This window comes from Castanea sativa, chromosome 6 (genome assembly GCF_040712315.1).
Source record: "Castanea sativa cultivar Marrone di Chiusa Pesio chromosome 6, ASM4071231v1".
Taxonomy (NCBI): Eukaryota; Viridiplantae; Streptophyta; class Magnoliopsida; order Fagales; family Fagaceae; genus Castanea; species Castanea sativa.
Window position 1 is genome coordinate 41,496,945 of NC_134018.1, and position 15,637 is coordinate 41,512,581.

The window sequence follows — 15,637 nt, forward strand, 5'->3', positions numbered from 1 at the left end:
CTCCTGGTCCTGGGGTGAAAGGTGGCTCTTCTATAATCGAATAGTGACGGCGGGGCGGGCCAATTAATACCCAACACCTTCCACCAATTCCCTGCTCACTTGATCACACAATGCCCATGCACCCAACTCCTCTCTCCCAGCTTCCTAATCACTCCCCACAAATACCCTCTCTCCCTCACTCTCTATATATTATATAGTCTTCTTCAATTCCCCACCCAACTCTCATTCTCATATGCCTAGCTAGCTCCTTTACAACTACGTATATTTTCTACTCGATCACCCACAACCATCATGGACCTTCCCTTCTTAGAGAAACTCCTCCTATCCCTCTTCTTCACCATTCTTCTCGCTGTCTTTGTCTCTAAACTTCGTGGCAAGCGTTTCAAGCTCCCACCTGGCCTTATTCCCGTCCCCATTTTTGGCAACTGGCTCCAAGTTGGCGATGACCTCAACCATCGCAACCTCTCCGACCTCGCTCGCAAATATGGTGACATTTTTATGCTCCGCATGGGCCAACGCAACCTTGTTGTTGTGTCTTCCCCAGACCTTGCCAAAGAGGTCCTTCACACTCAAGGGGTCGAGTTTGGTTCACGAACTAGAAACGTTGTGTTTGAGATTTTCACTGGTAAAGGCCAAGACATGGTCTTCACTGTGTATGGTGAGCACTGGCGAAAGATGAGGAGGATCATGACTGTACCCTTTTTCACAAACAAAGTTGTTCAGAAATATAGGTTTGGTTGGGGGGAGGAGATTTCTAGGGTTGTTGATGATGTTAAGAAGATTCCCGAGGCATCAACAACAGGGTTTGTGTTGAGGAAACGATTGCAGCTTATGATGTGTACCCTTTTTCACAAACAAAGTTGTTCAGAAATATAGGTTTGGTTGGGGGGAGGAGATTTCTAGGGTTGTTGATGATGTTAAGAAGATTCCCGAGGCATCAACAACAGGGTTTGTGTTGAGGAAACGATTGCAGCTTATGATGTATGTTGAAGCAGAATATCGTCAGTTGAGGAAGGTTCGTCCAGATGAATTCCAGTCGGCGGGAGTCCGTCCAAACGATCACTGTGTCACTCCTGCGAATAAGACAGGTTTCTTTACTCGGTCACTTAGGTGTGGTGCACCTTGCCACAACACCTCCGATGCCAAAGTTAGCCCAAAAAAGAAAATAGAGTTTTTCTTAAGGAATTTATTTGTTCTTTATGCAATTGTGTACCTTGTGTGGATGGTGCTTCTCCTTTATATGCTTTTCTTTGGTGTCTAGCCGTTGCGGCATTAATTCCTGGTTTAATGGTGCTCCTGGCCGAGTAATGGTTCTTTAATATGCCTCCAACGGTCTACCCGAGTTTGGTGTCGTAACCGCTCGAGGCATTACTGCTGTCATTGAACCATTTTGGTGCCTTCGTCAGTGACGTGGGATTTTTCTCTCGTCACTTTACTCGTCAGTGAGCCATTCTCGTCATTCCCATCAGATGCCCCCGGATCATGTGGTCGTCGTGACGCGTCATGTCGTCCACAGGATCGAGTATGTCGTCCACAGAATGCGAATCGCTCGAATACGTTGTCCTCAGAATGCGAATCGTTTGAGTTGCGAGATGGGGTTTCGTCTTTGTAATAAAGGCGTAGTGGCTGCGCCTCTCTGATTGTTGCCACGTGGCGCTTACTGGTGGGTGCAGTTTTGTGCGACCCTTGGGTTTCCCGCTAAGTTGCAGTTTTTTTTTTTTTTTTGTTTAAAAACTCCCACTTTTCTTCTTCTTTTTGTTTCTCATCTTCTAAAACTTCCTGTTCGTGCTCCTTCCTATTCCTTCAATTCCCTCTGTGAATTAGTGCGCATTCTCCATCTCTCCAAAGGCTGGTGCAGCGGGGTTTTCTAGCTTGAGGTATGTTCTTTCCTTTTCCTTTCGTTTTTCTTTTTCTTCTTCCCCTTTTCTTAATAATGAGATTACGATGCCCCCACTTTTCCTTCTTTCCTTTTTTTTTTTTTTAGCTTCTTTGGTCTTTCTATGATAGATAGTTACGAGGTTTGGGTTATTTGTCCTTCGATTTCTTTCCTATTTGCGCGCTTAGGAGGGTTTGTAGGAGTTTCCCCAAATTTTAAGGGTTTTATCTCGAGAGGGTAACGGTTTGGGAGTGGTGGTGGCCGATTTGTTGCCATTACTTCGCCTATCCGTCAATTGGTTGGGGAATTTGTTAAGGGAGTGGGAAAGGATGTACGAGGTGAGGACGAGTGAGCTTGAGGGCAGTGTCATCCGGTGACGATCCGGTGGGGGAGATACGCCGTTTCTTCCTTCGGGAGGTCGGGGCTTTCCACGCCCTTAGAGAGGTATGTGGTACGGATTCGAGGTTTTAGGTAGATTTAGGGAAAGATTTCGGTTCCGGAGCGGGTTAGGGTTCGTTTGCCGGCCAAGGAGGATCGGGCTTGTCATTCTTTCCACAGGGGAGGTACGTTTTTATGAGTCTTCTTTTATGCGGGTTGAGGCTCCCGGTTCATCCCTTTTTCATGGAGTTGTTAGATCGTTACGGCATTGCTCCGGGGCAACTTATGCCTAACTCCTGGAGGATCTTGGTCGAGTGTGGGGAATATGGCTGGCCGCTACAGACGGGGGAGAGCTTAGGGTGGACGAGCTCACCTATTTGTACCGTCTAAAGGAATCTAAAGAGTTCGGGTATTATGAGTTAGTCCCATGGGAAAAGAGGACCCGGATCGTTCGAAATTTACCCTCGTCTTTCAGGTACTGGAAATCCCGGTTCTTCTTTGTGTCGGGGGACGATTTTGAAACCCCCTCTGGAGGGGTTTGGGGTGAACTCCCGAGGCTATCTCGTCAGTGGAGGACCCCAAACTTAGGTGCGTCATTACTTATTCCCGTCACCCGAGTTTCGTTGAACTTGATTTTCTCCAAATTTTTTTTTTTTTTTTAACTCCTCTGTTCATTGTTTTGCGCAGTAAAAAGGCGCCCTAAGCTCAAGAGCAGATATAAGGAACGAGTGGAGAAGGCGATTGAGTACGCGCAGACAATTGTGGATTGGGACGACCTTGTAGACCCGCGCACTCTCGCATTCTATTGTCTCGGCCCCGAACCTTCTGCTTTCGTCTTGCGTAACCTCCGGATTGAAGGCAAAAAAAAGTAATTTGCGCCTCGTGTATTTCCTTCTCATGAATGTTCCTTTCACATGTTTTTTTTTTTTTTATACGTTCCTTTTTCGCAGAGATGACGACCAAATTTAACAAAGGCATGTATGACAAGATGAGAGCAAAAAAGGACGAACCTTTATCCCACCTTGGGAGAAAGGTGGTCGCGTACGGGACGGGCCCTCGGTTACTCTGCGGCTTCTATTACGCATCTCGTCTCCGGGGCCCGACACGACGAGGTCGGCCTCTCCTAACGCCTCTATCGAGGAAATCCCCACTCCTGCTTCTAAGAAGCGGCGAACTTCGGACAAGGGGAAGGAGAAGGTTGACTCTCGTTCGTCATCAATACGGGACGACGAGGGCTTGCTTTGTGGACGAGAGCTCGTGAGGTGGTGACGGCGGACGACTTGAGGATCTTCTCGGGCTCATCGGCGAAGGATCTTGTGGGTCGTCGGTTGCACAAGGTAGTCCGGAGTAATGCCCTTGTGTTATTTTTGCTTCACATGCCCGTTCACTTCTTCCTTCTCCTCCTTTTTTTTTTTTTACCCCCTATGTGTTCTACAGTGTTGGGGGAAAGTATTCATCTTTCCTGCGAGTATTTAGCTCAAGAGGCCAAGGTCGAGTCGGCTTTATCGCGAGATATCGGTCTTGGAGATGGACAACTCAAAGCTCAAGAAGGAGCTTATAGTCGCCATGGGTGAGGCTAATGCGCCAAGGAAGAGGCGAGAAGATTCGGGACAACCTTAGAGCCGGCGGCGAGTTGGTTCTAGAGAAGGACGAACAACTGGCTTACGCTCGGGAGAGGCCGAAAGGGGTTCTTTGCAAGGGCAATAGAGGGCTTCCAGCAAACCGAAGAGTACAACTCTGTCCTCTTTCGTAGTACTTGAGGATTCGAGTTCTTTAGCGAAGATACCTAATCAAACACCCCTGCAGGTAGACTTGGCGACGCTAGATATGGAGGAGGTAGATAGAGATGTCTGGCGAGGGCTGCGCGCAATGCACTCTGATGCTAGTACCCCAGCTGAAGTCCCTCCTGCTGATGAAAGAGAGGACGAGTGAAAACTTTTTATAATTTCTGCTTGTGTCGTTTTTTTTTTTTTTTTTTTTTTTTTTTTTTCGGTGTGCCCTTTGTATTTTGGGCTTTAACTTGGGAACAATTTTACTTATATTTTGAGACTATTATTTTTGCTTTAAAGTAATTGCTCACTGCTCTTGGTTTTGTAGCTACTTGTTTTGTTTTACTTGGAATATACATCTCTCTATCTCGTCAGTAATGCACACCTGTCATTACTTAGATTTTTAGGAGACATTTTTTGTGTCTCGTCAGTAATGTATATCCGTCGGTGCAAGATCCCATTACTTAGATTTTTTTTGGAGACATTCTTTGTGCCTCGTCAGTAATATACATCCGTCGGTGCGGAATTTTATTACTTAGGTTTTTTTTTTGGAGACATTCTTTGTGCCTCGTCAGTAATATACATCCGTCGGTGCGGAATTTTATTACTTAGATTTTTTTGGAGACATTCTTTGTGCCTCGTCAGTAATATACATCCGTCGGTGCGGAATTTTATTACTTAGATTTTTTTGGAGACATTCTTTGTGCCTCGTCAGTAATATACATCCGTCGGTGCGGAATTTTATTACTTAGGTTTTTTTTGGAGACATTCTTTGTGCCTCGTTAGTAATGTGGACTGGTCTTGCTTATTGTAGGCAATGCTTTTATTAATTTCAGAAAAATGAATACATTCGATTGTCACACCTTTTCATGGTACTTCTTTAAATGTTCAATGTTCCATGGTCGAGGAAGTGCTTTCCCGTCCATGGTTTCCAGGTGATAGCTGCCCTGCCTGGAGTAATGAGTGACTCGGTAAGGTCCTTCCCATGTAGGGCCGAGCTTTCCTTGGGTGGAGTTTCTGGTTGCTGTCGTCACCTTCCGCAAGACGAGGTCACCAACGTGGAGTCGTCTGAGTCTCACTCTTTTATTGTAGTACTCGGTCATTTTCTTCTGGTATCCTGCTATCACGTTCGAGGCTGCGTCTCTTACCTCGTCCGGGCGGTCAGTTACTCGTAAGCTTGTTGGTCATTGCTTTCATCGTGGAATGCTTCTCGTCGATGCTTGGTTACTCCCACCTCGACGGGATTGCGCCGGTGCGTATGTAAGCTTTGAATGGGGTTTCGCCGTTGGAGTTCTTGCGGTGGTTACGTAGGCCCGCGGCACGTTGGATAGTTCTTCGGCCGGGCACCTTTAGCCTCGTCCGGCTTGGTTTTGATCATACGGAGCAATGTCCGTTTGTTACTTCCGTGCGCCGTTCGCTGTGGATGCCCGGGGGATGAGCGATTTTGATGCCGAGGCCGGAGCGAAGTCTACGAAGCCTTGGTTATCAAGCGTCGTCCATTGTCAGTGACGATTGTCAGTGGTATCCGAACACACGGATGATATTTTCCACGAAGCTTCGGACTCGTGCTTCGGTGATGGATGCCGTTGCCTCGGCCTCCACCCATTTTGTAAAGTAATCAATTGCGACGAGGAGGAATCTTACGTCCTTTCCCCGGGGGTAACGGTCCGACGATGTCGATTCCCCATTGTGCGAATGGCCACGGGGATGATATGGTCGTCAACTTCTCTGTGGGAGTATTTGGATGTTTCCAAATCTCGACACTTGTCGCAATTTTTGACGAGTTGCGGCTGGCGTACGTTTGGATGGTTGGCCGAGTAACTTTGTTCGGATGACTTTGCTCGCCGGGGATGCGGGCCGGCGTGGTTCCCGCACACGCCTTCGTGTATCTCTTCTAAGATGTCTTGGCTTCGTCCACGTCGACACACTTCAAGTATGGTAGGGAATAACCTCTTTTGTATAATCGGTCATTTAGAATGGTGAACACAGTGGTTGCTCTTTGCTTGACCTTTACGGCGTCTTTGGGGTCTGGGGGAGGTGCCGTCTTGGAGGAAGGATATGATTGGCGCCATCCGAGTATTTATTCCACTGGCTGCAAATATCGAGATTTCCTCGATCTTTGGGCGTTCTTGTATCTCTATGGTCGACTCGTGGATGCGAGTTCATCCTGCGACGATGCTATTTTCGCAATCTCGTCTGCTTCCATATTCGGCCTCTCGGGATGCATGAACTCCGGTTTGTCGAACTCCGGGCCAAATGCTTTGCTATCTTGAGGTATTTACGCATTCTTTCCTCCTTTGCTTCGTACTCCTCCTTGATGCATTGCTACCACTAGCTTCGAGTCACATTGGACGACCGGGTTTTTGCTCCGATTGCCTTCCTTTATTCTCGGCCATCGGTATTCCTTCATACTCGGCTTCGTTATTGGTGGTAGGAACTTGAGTCGAACTCCATACTTGAGTTTTTCTCCGTCGGGAGTTGTTATAACGATCCTACTCCTCCCGCTTCTTCGGGTGATGATCCAGTCGGTCTACGGATCGTCCATCGTTGCGGCATCTTCGCAATTGTCGTCGTCTTTAGGTGTGAACTCGGCAATGAAATCCGCTAACGCTTGGGCTTTGATGGCAGTTCCCGGGAAGGTACTCGAATATCAAAGCGCTAAGTTCAACGCCCAGCGAACCATTCTCCCATTGCCTACGGCTTGTTCATGGACTTCTGATCGGTTGGTCCGTCATTACCAATATTGGGTGTGCTTCGAAGTACGGTCGCAGCTTCGTGAGGCTACTATCAAGGCGAATGCAATTTTTTTCAGTGCAGGGTATTTGGCTTCGCTGAAAAGGCTTGGCTTATGTAATAAGCGCGGTGTTTTTTATCTTCTTCCCCGATCGGGGCCGCGGCGGCGGGCGGTCGATGCCGGATATAAGTAGAGGCTTTCCCCTTCTTTTGACGGACTTAGTAGAGGTGGATTACTTAGGTAGCGTTTGAGCTCTTGAAACGCGGCTTCACATTCATCGAGTCCGAGGCGAAAGCTTGCTTCAACGTCTTGAAAAAGGGCGGGCATTTGTCCGTTGCTGGAGACGAACCTATTTAATGCGGCGATCCTCCTGTGAGCTTGGACATCTTTGACGGACTTCGGTGACGTCATGTCTAGTATTGCTCGCACCTTCTCGGATTGGCCTCTATCCCTCTTTGAGACACCATGAATCCCGAGAATTTGCACGATGTTACCCCAAAAACACACTTGCTAGGGTTCAACTTCATCGATATCTCTGAGGTATTGAATGTTTCTTCCGGTCGTCCGGAGTGTGCCGGTTCTTTTTGCTCTTGACGAGCATGTCGTCCACATATACCTCCATGTTTCTGCCGATTTGCTTGCTGAACATTTTGTTTACTAACCTTTGGTACGTTGCTCCTGCGTTCTTCGAGTCCAAAAGGCATTACCTTATAGCGGTAGAGCCCACGGCTCATGATGAAGCGGTTTTCTTGATCTTCCTCGGCCATTTTTATTTGGTTGTATCTGAAAAGGCGTCCATGAACGTCGGGATTTTATGCCGGCCGTGGAATCCACCAAATGGTCTATCCTTGGCAAGGGGGAAACTATCCTTTGGGCATGCCTTGTTTAGGTCGTGAAATCTACGCACATTCTCCATTTTCCATTCGCTTTCTTTACCGGCACGACGTTGGCAAGCCATTCGGGATAATACACTTCCACGATGAAGTACGCTGCAACAACTTGTTAACTTCGTCGTTGATCGCACAGCTTCGTTCGGGGCAAAGACGCGGCGCCTCGTTGGACGGGTTTCTTTTCGGGATCTACGCTTAATGCGTGTTTGAATCACTTGTCGTGATATGCGGGCATATCCTCGTGACTCCACGCGAAGACGTCCTGGTTTTCCACGAGGAATTGAATGAGCTTCATTCTCATTTCGGGGCTTAGTCTTGTCCCTATCCTCGTCACCTTCACGATTTCCCCCTCCACGACTTCAACGGCTTCCAAAGCCTCTGTTTTGTCTTCTTTCTCCTTCTCATCGTCCATGTGTGGTTCTCATTTGTGGCCACGACGGCGCAGTAACATTCCCTAGCCGGATTTGATCTCCTTTAGCTTCGCCAACCCCGTCCTCGGTTGGGAATTTCACCTTCAAGCAATATGTGGACGTGACCGCCTTCCATCTTGTTGAGCGTAGGTCTACCAATGATTACATTGTACGCGAAGCGGGCAATCTACTACCGAGAAAATCCAGGTGACGTGTTTTGCTGCTTTGCGGGTACGTCCCTATCGTGACTTTTAGTGTTACTATACCCACAGGGTATACTTTGTCCCAGCTAAAGCTAACGAGGGGAGAGTCGAAGGGGCGCGGCCTCTTGGATCAAGTTTCGAATTTCTTTGGAAGGTGAGGTACATAATGTCTGCGAGCTTGCCATTATCTATAAGTATCCTCTTCGTGTTGAATCCCTCGATCGTGAGTGTTATAACCGGGGGTCATTGTGTGGTTGCCTTACTCCTCGTGCATCTTCTTCGTTGAAAGATACGTCACGATGCATTCGTCTGCTTGAATGGGGGTAGCATATGGACGCTATTCACTGTCTACGGCGTGCTTTCTTGAGGGACTTGCATGACCCTCCGATGGTGGCCCTCACTGCAATCGTGTGTATTTCTCCAATCACGTTTTGCGGTAGTTGAGGAATCTTGGCCCCGTTCTTTGTCGAAGGCTCGCGGCGGCCCTTACCTTCGTCTTTGAACTTTCTTGGGTTCTCCACTTCTTGACATACTTTTGCAATTTTCCTTTTTGTATCAACTCTTCTATACGTCCTCTCGGGTCTCGGCAATCCTGCGTATAATGGCCGTGATCCTTATGGAATCGCGTATTTGTTCTTGTCCCGTACGTTAGGGGATGAATGTAAGGGCTTTGGCCCTTGAAGGTAATGTTGATCCTGGATCTGTGTCAAATTTTATCAATAGGCATAATCGAGAGGGTAAATTTTACCGTTCGTGGCGTCTTTTCTTCCTTTCGTTTGTCTACGTCACTTCCCCAGACGGTTTGGGCGCTCCCTCTTTTGCCCCACTACGTTCGTCTTCGTGCCTTCCCTCTTTTTGATACGCCTCGTCCATAATGAGCTGCTAGTGCGTCCTCGGCATTCATATATTTTTGCGCTTTCGGGAGCATTTACGCCATCGTTCGGGGCGGATTCTTTGCCAATGAGACAACGAATTCTCGAGACCTAAGCCCGGCTTTGAATGTCGTCGAGTGTACTTTGTCGTACGCATCGTCCACTTCCAAGGTCTCTCGAGTGAAACGCTTCACGTACGAGCGCAAGGTCTCCTTTTCACCTTGCTTAATAGTGAGCGAGGTGGTCCGCGGGTCTCTTGGGACGTTGTCCCCCGACAAAATGACGCGAGAAGGCGTTACTTAAGCGGTTCGAAGTTGTCAATAGATGAGGTGGGTAGCCTCGTGAACCATTCTGCCGGCTCCCTTTAGTGTGGTAGGGAATGAACGACACATTATCTCGTCGAGGGTACATTGAAGACCCGACGTCGTCTTGAAGGTATTAAGGTGGTCTTGGGGGTCCTTGAGTCCGTCGAAGGGTTCGAGTTGAGGTAGAAACTTTGGTGGCAACGGCCGTTCCAAAGCGCCATGGTAAAGGGTGAATGCATTGCCGGACCATTTTATCTAAGCTTCCGTCCGTCTTCTCCTTGATGGCATTTTTCAACTCGTTCATCTCCTTTCTCATTTCTGGAGGAGATCGAATCTTGTTCCTCCGGAGTGATGGTCCTTCGTCGATCGGTTCTCCCATGGTTATCTCCTTCGTCTTCTTGGAGTTTGCTCTCGATCGGTTCTCTTCCTGCTGAAGCCTTTGCTTTATTTCTTCGTTAAATGCAGTGAGCTCTTCCACCGGTTGGCCACAAGAGTACGAATTCTGAGCCAAAGGCTGTGGATCTTGGTTGGACTCCATGCGGATGTTGAAGTTGGTAGGAGCTGCGCTTTCGGATCGTAATGCGAGAACGTCGTTTCCCACGAGACGGCGCCAAGGCGTTGAAGCGAGATATCGTCGGTTGAGGAAGGTTCGTCCGGATGAATTCCGGTCGGCGGGAGTCCGTCCAAACGATCAACTGTGTCACTCCTGCGAATAAGACGGGTTTCTTTACTCGGTCACCGGTGTGGTGCCTGCCACAACACCTCCGATGCCAAAGTTAGCCCAAAAAAGAAAATAGAGTTTTTCTTAAGGAATTTATTTGTTCTTTATGCAATTGTGTACCTTGTGTGGATGGTGCTTCTCCTTTATATGCTTTTCTTTGGTGTCTAGCCGTTGCGGCATTAATTCCTGGTTTAATGGTGCTCCTGGCCGAGTAATGGTTCTTTAATATGCCTCCAACGGTCTACCCAGCTGGTGTCGTAACCGCTCGAGGCATTACTGCTGTCATTGAACCATTTTGGTGCCTTCGTCAGTGACGTGGGATTTTTCTCTCGTCACTTTACTCGTCAGTGAGCCATTCTCGTCATTCCCATCAATGTACAATAACATGTATAGGATCATGTTTGATAGGAGGTTTGAAAGTGAGGATGACCCTTTGTTTGTGAAGCTTAAAACATTGAATGGGGAGAGGAGCAGGTTGTCTCAAAGCTTTGAGTATAATTATGGAGATTTTATTCCCATTTTGAGGCCATTTTTGAGGGGCTATTTAAAGGTATGCAAGGAAGTCAAGGAAAGGAGGTTTCAGCTCTTCAAGGATTATTTTCTTGAGGAGAGGAAGTAAGCTTTTCTTACGTTTTCTATTCGTGATTTTCTTTTCTTCTCTTATATATAATAGGTTCTATAGAAATCGAATTATTTATATTTATCTTTTTTTTTTTAATCCAAACAATTTTATTTATAACACTGATTTTATGTCTTTATTCTTCCTATTTTAAGTATAATAGGTTGTTTTTCCAAAGTAACTGTGTATTAATGGAAAATGTTAGAATTATTATCAATTTAATTAATTATACAACAAATTATTTACAATTTATGTAACAATACTAAATAAATTAATAAATACAATACTATCCATTTCATGTAATATGAGAATTGTTTTGATTGTTGATTAATTTATAGGAAGCTCGCAAGCACAAAACGCACGGACAACAATGCTCAAAAATGTGCAATGGATCTCATTCTTGACGCTCAGCAAAATGGTGAGATTAACGAAGACAACGTCCTCTACATCGTTGACAACTTAAACGTTGCTGGTAAGCTACTTTTTGTTTCTTTCACATTGGTTGAAACCAAAGGTATTATATGGCCGGTTAATTCTCAAAGAATATGATTATCAAAAACAAAAAATCTCAAAGAATATGAGAATATAGTTACTACTATAACTTAAGAGAATTTTTTTTTTTTTTTCAAAAGTTATAAGTACAATATTCTTTTTTAGGATAAAAATAAATTCATCCAATCAAAAAATGAAGAAGAATTGGTATCTCATTTGTCCCCGTATAATTTGATAATTTTTCATGTTTTTCAGTGTTTATTAGTATAAAAAAAAACTTAAAAAAAATTATTTTTGATTAACATAAAAATTATGCTTTATTTTTAGAGATTTTTTTTTTTTTTTTGAAAAACAATTATATCTCGAAGTAAGCTAACTAAGGAAAATTAGGAGATTGTTTTTCAACATATTTAAGATTTCTACCGAACATTTAAAAAAAAAAAAAAAGAGATAATTTTATAAAAAATACCTTTTAAAAAATGATTCATTTTTTCATAAAATTTTAACATCAAAACAATCAGAACATTAAATAAAATCTTGATTTAAAATTAAAAATGTAGCACATTAATTAATTATATTCCTCCTCTGTCGATATTGTTGTACGCTTCTATTGTGCAAAAATTTGATTGATGGTTCGGCACTCAGATTTTTAAATATATATATATATATATATATATATATATATATATATATATATATATATATATATATTAGTATTAATTAGTATCACATGCATGCAGCAATTGAGACCACATTGTGGTCGATTGAATGGGGCATCGCCGAGCTGGTGAACCATCAGGGGATCCAACAAAAGCTACAAAATGAGATTGATACGGTGCTTGGTCCAGGAGTGCAAATCACCGTGCCAGACATCCACAAACTCCCATATCTACAAGCTATAATCAAGGAAACTCTCCGGCTAAGGATGGCCATTCCTCTGTTAGTCCCACACATGAACCTCTGTGATGCTAAGCTTGGCGGGTTTGACATTCCAGCTGAGAGCAAGGTCCTTGTGAATGCATGGTGGCTTGCTAACAAGTAACAACCCTGCCAATTGGAAAAACCCACAAGACTTCAGGCCTGAAAAGTTTTTAGAAGAAGAGGCCAAAGTGGAAGTCAATGGCAATGATTTCAGGTACGTTCCTTTCGGTGTTGGAAGGAGGAGTTGTCCAGGGATGATACTTTCTTTGCCAATTATTGGAATCACGTTGGGACGTTTAGTACAAAACTTTGAGCTCTTGCCTCCACCGGGACACTCAAAGCTAGACACTTCCGAGAAGGGAGGCCAATTCAGCTTCCACATGTTGAAGCATTCTACTATTGTTGCCAAGCCACGGGTGTTTTAATTAAGAAATCATTGTGTTCTCTCTCTCCTTCTTAAATATTGACATGTGTTCATAATGGGAAGGATATTTAGTAAACCACTGCAAGTTTTTTTTTAAATCTTTTCCTCTCTCCTCATATGTGTTAAAAATATTTAATATTTTTAAAAGAAAAAATAATGAATTAATTTCACATTGAAAAATGACTATAAGTTAAAGAGGTTTAAAGTCTGTAGTGTATATTCAAGAGTTAGGCCCTTTTGAATATACACCACTGTAAATTTCTTTAAAACATTTTCTTCTCTTCTTATGTGTGTATTAAAAATATTTAGTATTTTCAACAAAAAAAATTATCATTTTTTTTTTTGGGTTGAGAATGAAAAAAAAAAAGTATTATTACGAGGGGGTGAAAAATGTACTATTCATATTGTGTGTAATCCCATTATTAATAAGTATTTTATTGTAATGTATTATTACAAGGAGTGAAAAATGTACTATTTATTTGAGCTTTTGTCTCCTAAATGAAGACCACGTCAAACTACTTAAATACACAGGTTTTCTCTCTTCTCACTTATTTTTTTCTTCCTCATATTATCATATATTCTATAATATTTGGGACTACATAGATTTGTACCAAAATAAAATTAAAAATAAACAAACCAATAGACTTATAAATAAGTTTCATCCTCGATTTGCATGGTGTTAAGGTTGTGGACCAAACATGACTAACAACTAAGAACTTTTCATCAATCTCAAATAAACTTGTAAACTCAAGACTATACTGAATAACAAAATTATAAGGAAGCACTTACAAACATGAAAACCTACTATCTATGAATTACAACTTACAAGCAAATCTCTTAAGGAACTTTTATTGCCATTACCAAAACAAACAAACAAACAAAAATCCTTATATAAAGAAGTTTGTTAGTGGAAATTGTCTAATTTTCTAGAGATTGGGTCCGTTATTTATACTTGAAGCCTTTTGACGATTATTGACAGTTGTTCCTTCTACTTGTCTCTCTTTTTTTAGACTTGAATAACACTTGTCACGATGATGGATGCTATTTATAATTTCATAAAACTACTTTGATGCAACTTGTTTTTACCGAGCACACTTTTACACTGGTTAAAAAGCCATGGGAATTGTAATGCCTAATGCATGCTTCTCATGTCATTTCCCACGTTATGGTGCTTTTACAAATGTAGTTTCCTACTTGTGCTACTTGTTGTACACTCGTATTCATTAAGGACTCTAGGAAACTTTAGATTAATATCAATACATGCTGCCCCCGCACATACATATTATTGGAGTATTTCTAAATTTCTAGGCCAATCATACATATGGTTATGCCACCAAATTTGCTGGACCATGATTGAGTTGAGGGTTAGCACTCAAATACCCCTTATGCTTCAAATACTCCTAATCACTGCTCACAAAATACTCCTAATCACTGCTCGCAAGGATATTTATTTGGTGAGCAAGTAAGTCTTTTCCTCTTCATGCTCGTGGATTGTCAGGTAAATGGGAGACCAAGATAAGATCTGGTCTTGGAATTTGGAAATTATTTTTAAGATGAGAGATACCTATGAAATCTACCTCCATCTTTTATTATGGGCTACATCATAAGCCATGTTGGAAATACTGAATTCAATAGTATTGTATTTTTCACTGAAAGAATATATATATGAGTATCCTTATATAGGAGGCATATGAGTGCAGTACAAGTAAGAGTATAGTACAAGAATGTGTGCTATACAAGTAATCTAGTTGGGTCTAAAGCCCACAACACTATACACATTAACAACCCCCCTCAAACTCAAGGTGGATGTGAGACTAGCTTGAGGTTGTCAACTAAATCATGAAGGCGTCCCTTAGGATGTAACTTGGTGAAGATATCTGCAAGTTGATCTTTGGAGGAGCGGAGAAGAGCTTGAGAGCACCATGAACAAGATGATAACGGATAAAATGAAAATCAATCTCGATATGTTTAGTCCGTTCATGGAAGACATCATTGTGAGCAATATGAATGACACTCTGATTATCACAATAAAGAGGAGTAGCAAAGGATGTGGACACACCAAAGTCCTTAAGAAGCCATCGTAGCCAAATGAGCTTAAATGTGGTATAAGCAAGGGCACGATATTCTGCTTCAGTACTGGTGCGGGCCACAAAGATTTGTTTCTTACTTCACTAGGAAATCAAGAGTCAAGGAGAAAGCAATAGCCAGTGGTGGACCTGCAATCAATGGGATCTCCTGCCCAATCAGCATCAGAGAATGCACGGAGTACAAGAGGAGACTCAGTTGAGTAGAAAAAGGCACGGAAAAGAGTGCCCTTCAAGTATCAAAGAATGCGCAGAACAGTAGCATAGTAAGTCGATTGTGGAGCAAACAAATACTGGCTAACCTAATGAACAGCATAGGCAATGTCTGGACGAGTAACTGTGAGATAAACTAGGCTGCCAACCAATCGTCTGTAAAAAGAAGGATTAGACAATGGTTTCCCCCCTGAAGGAGTCAAATGCGCATTAAGCTCAACTAGAGTGTCAACAGTCTTACTGTCAGTGAGTCTAGCTCGAGACAAAAAGTCAGAAGCATACTTGGCTTGAGTAATATAAAGACCATCTGTGGAATGAGTGATTCCAAGACCCAAGAAATAGCTAAGGTGTCCAAGATCTTTCATCTTAAACTGCTAACTGAGAAAATCCTTGAGTTCTTGTATGAGGTCATCACTAGTTATGATCATATCATCCACATAGAGGAGAAGTAAAATAATGCCTTTACTAGTGCGATGAAGAAATAAGGCAGAATCATAAGGACTGGCAGTGTAACCCAAGCGAAAGATGGTAGAGTTGAACTTTGCAAACCAAGCTCGTGAAGCTTGTTTAAGGCCATACAATGCACGTTGAATGCGACAAACCTTGTTTGATTCAACAGAGAGACCAGGAGGAGGTTGCATATAAACTTCTTCACTCAAATCCCCATTAAGGAAGACATTTTCAACATCCATCTGAAAAAGATCCAATTTTTTAGTAGCGGCAACA

The 15,637-nt window shown here is 43.4% G+C and overlaps 1 pseudogene; it reads left to right on the forward strand.

Annotated features, from left to right (window-relative positions):
• The first annotated feature begins 291 nt into the window (after positions 1-291).
• Positions 292-12,615, forward strand: LOC142641640 (trans-cinnamate 4-monooxygenase-like; annotated as a pseudogene).
• The last annotated feature ends 3,022 nt before the right edge of the window (positions 12,616-15,637 follow it).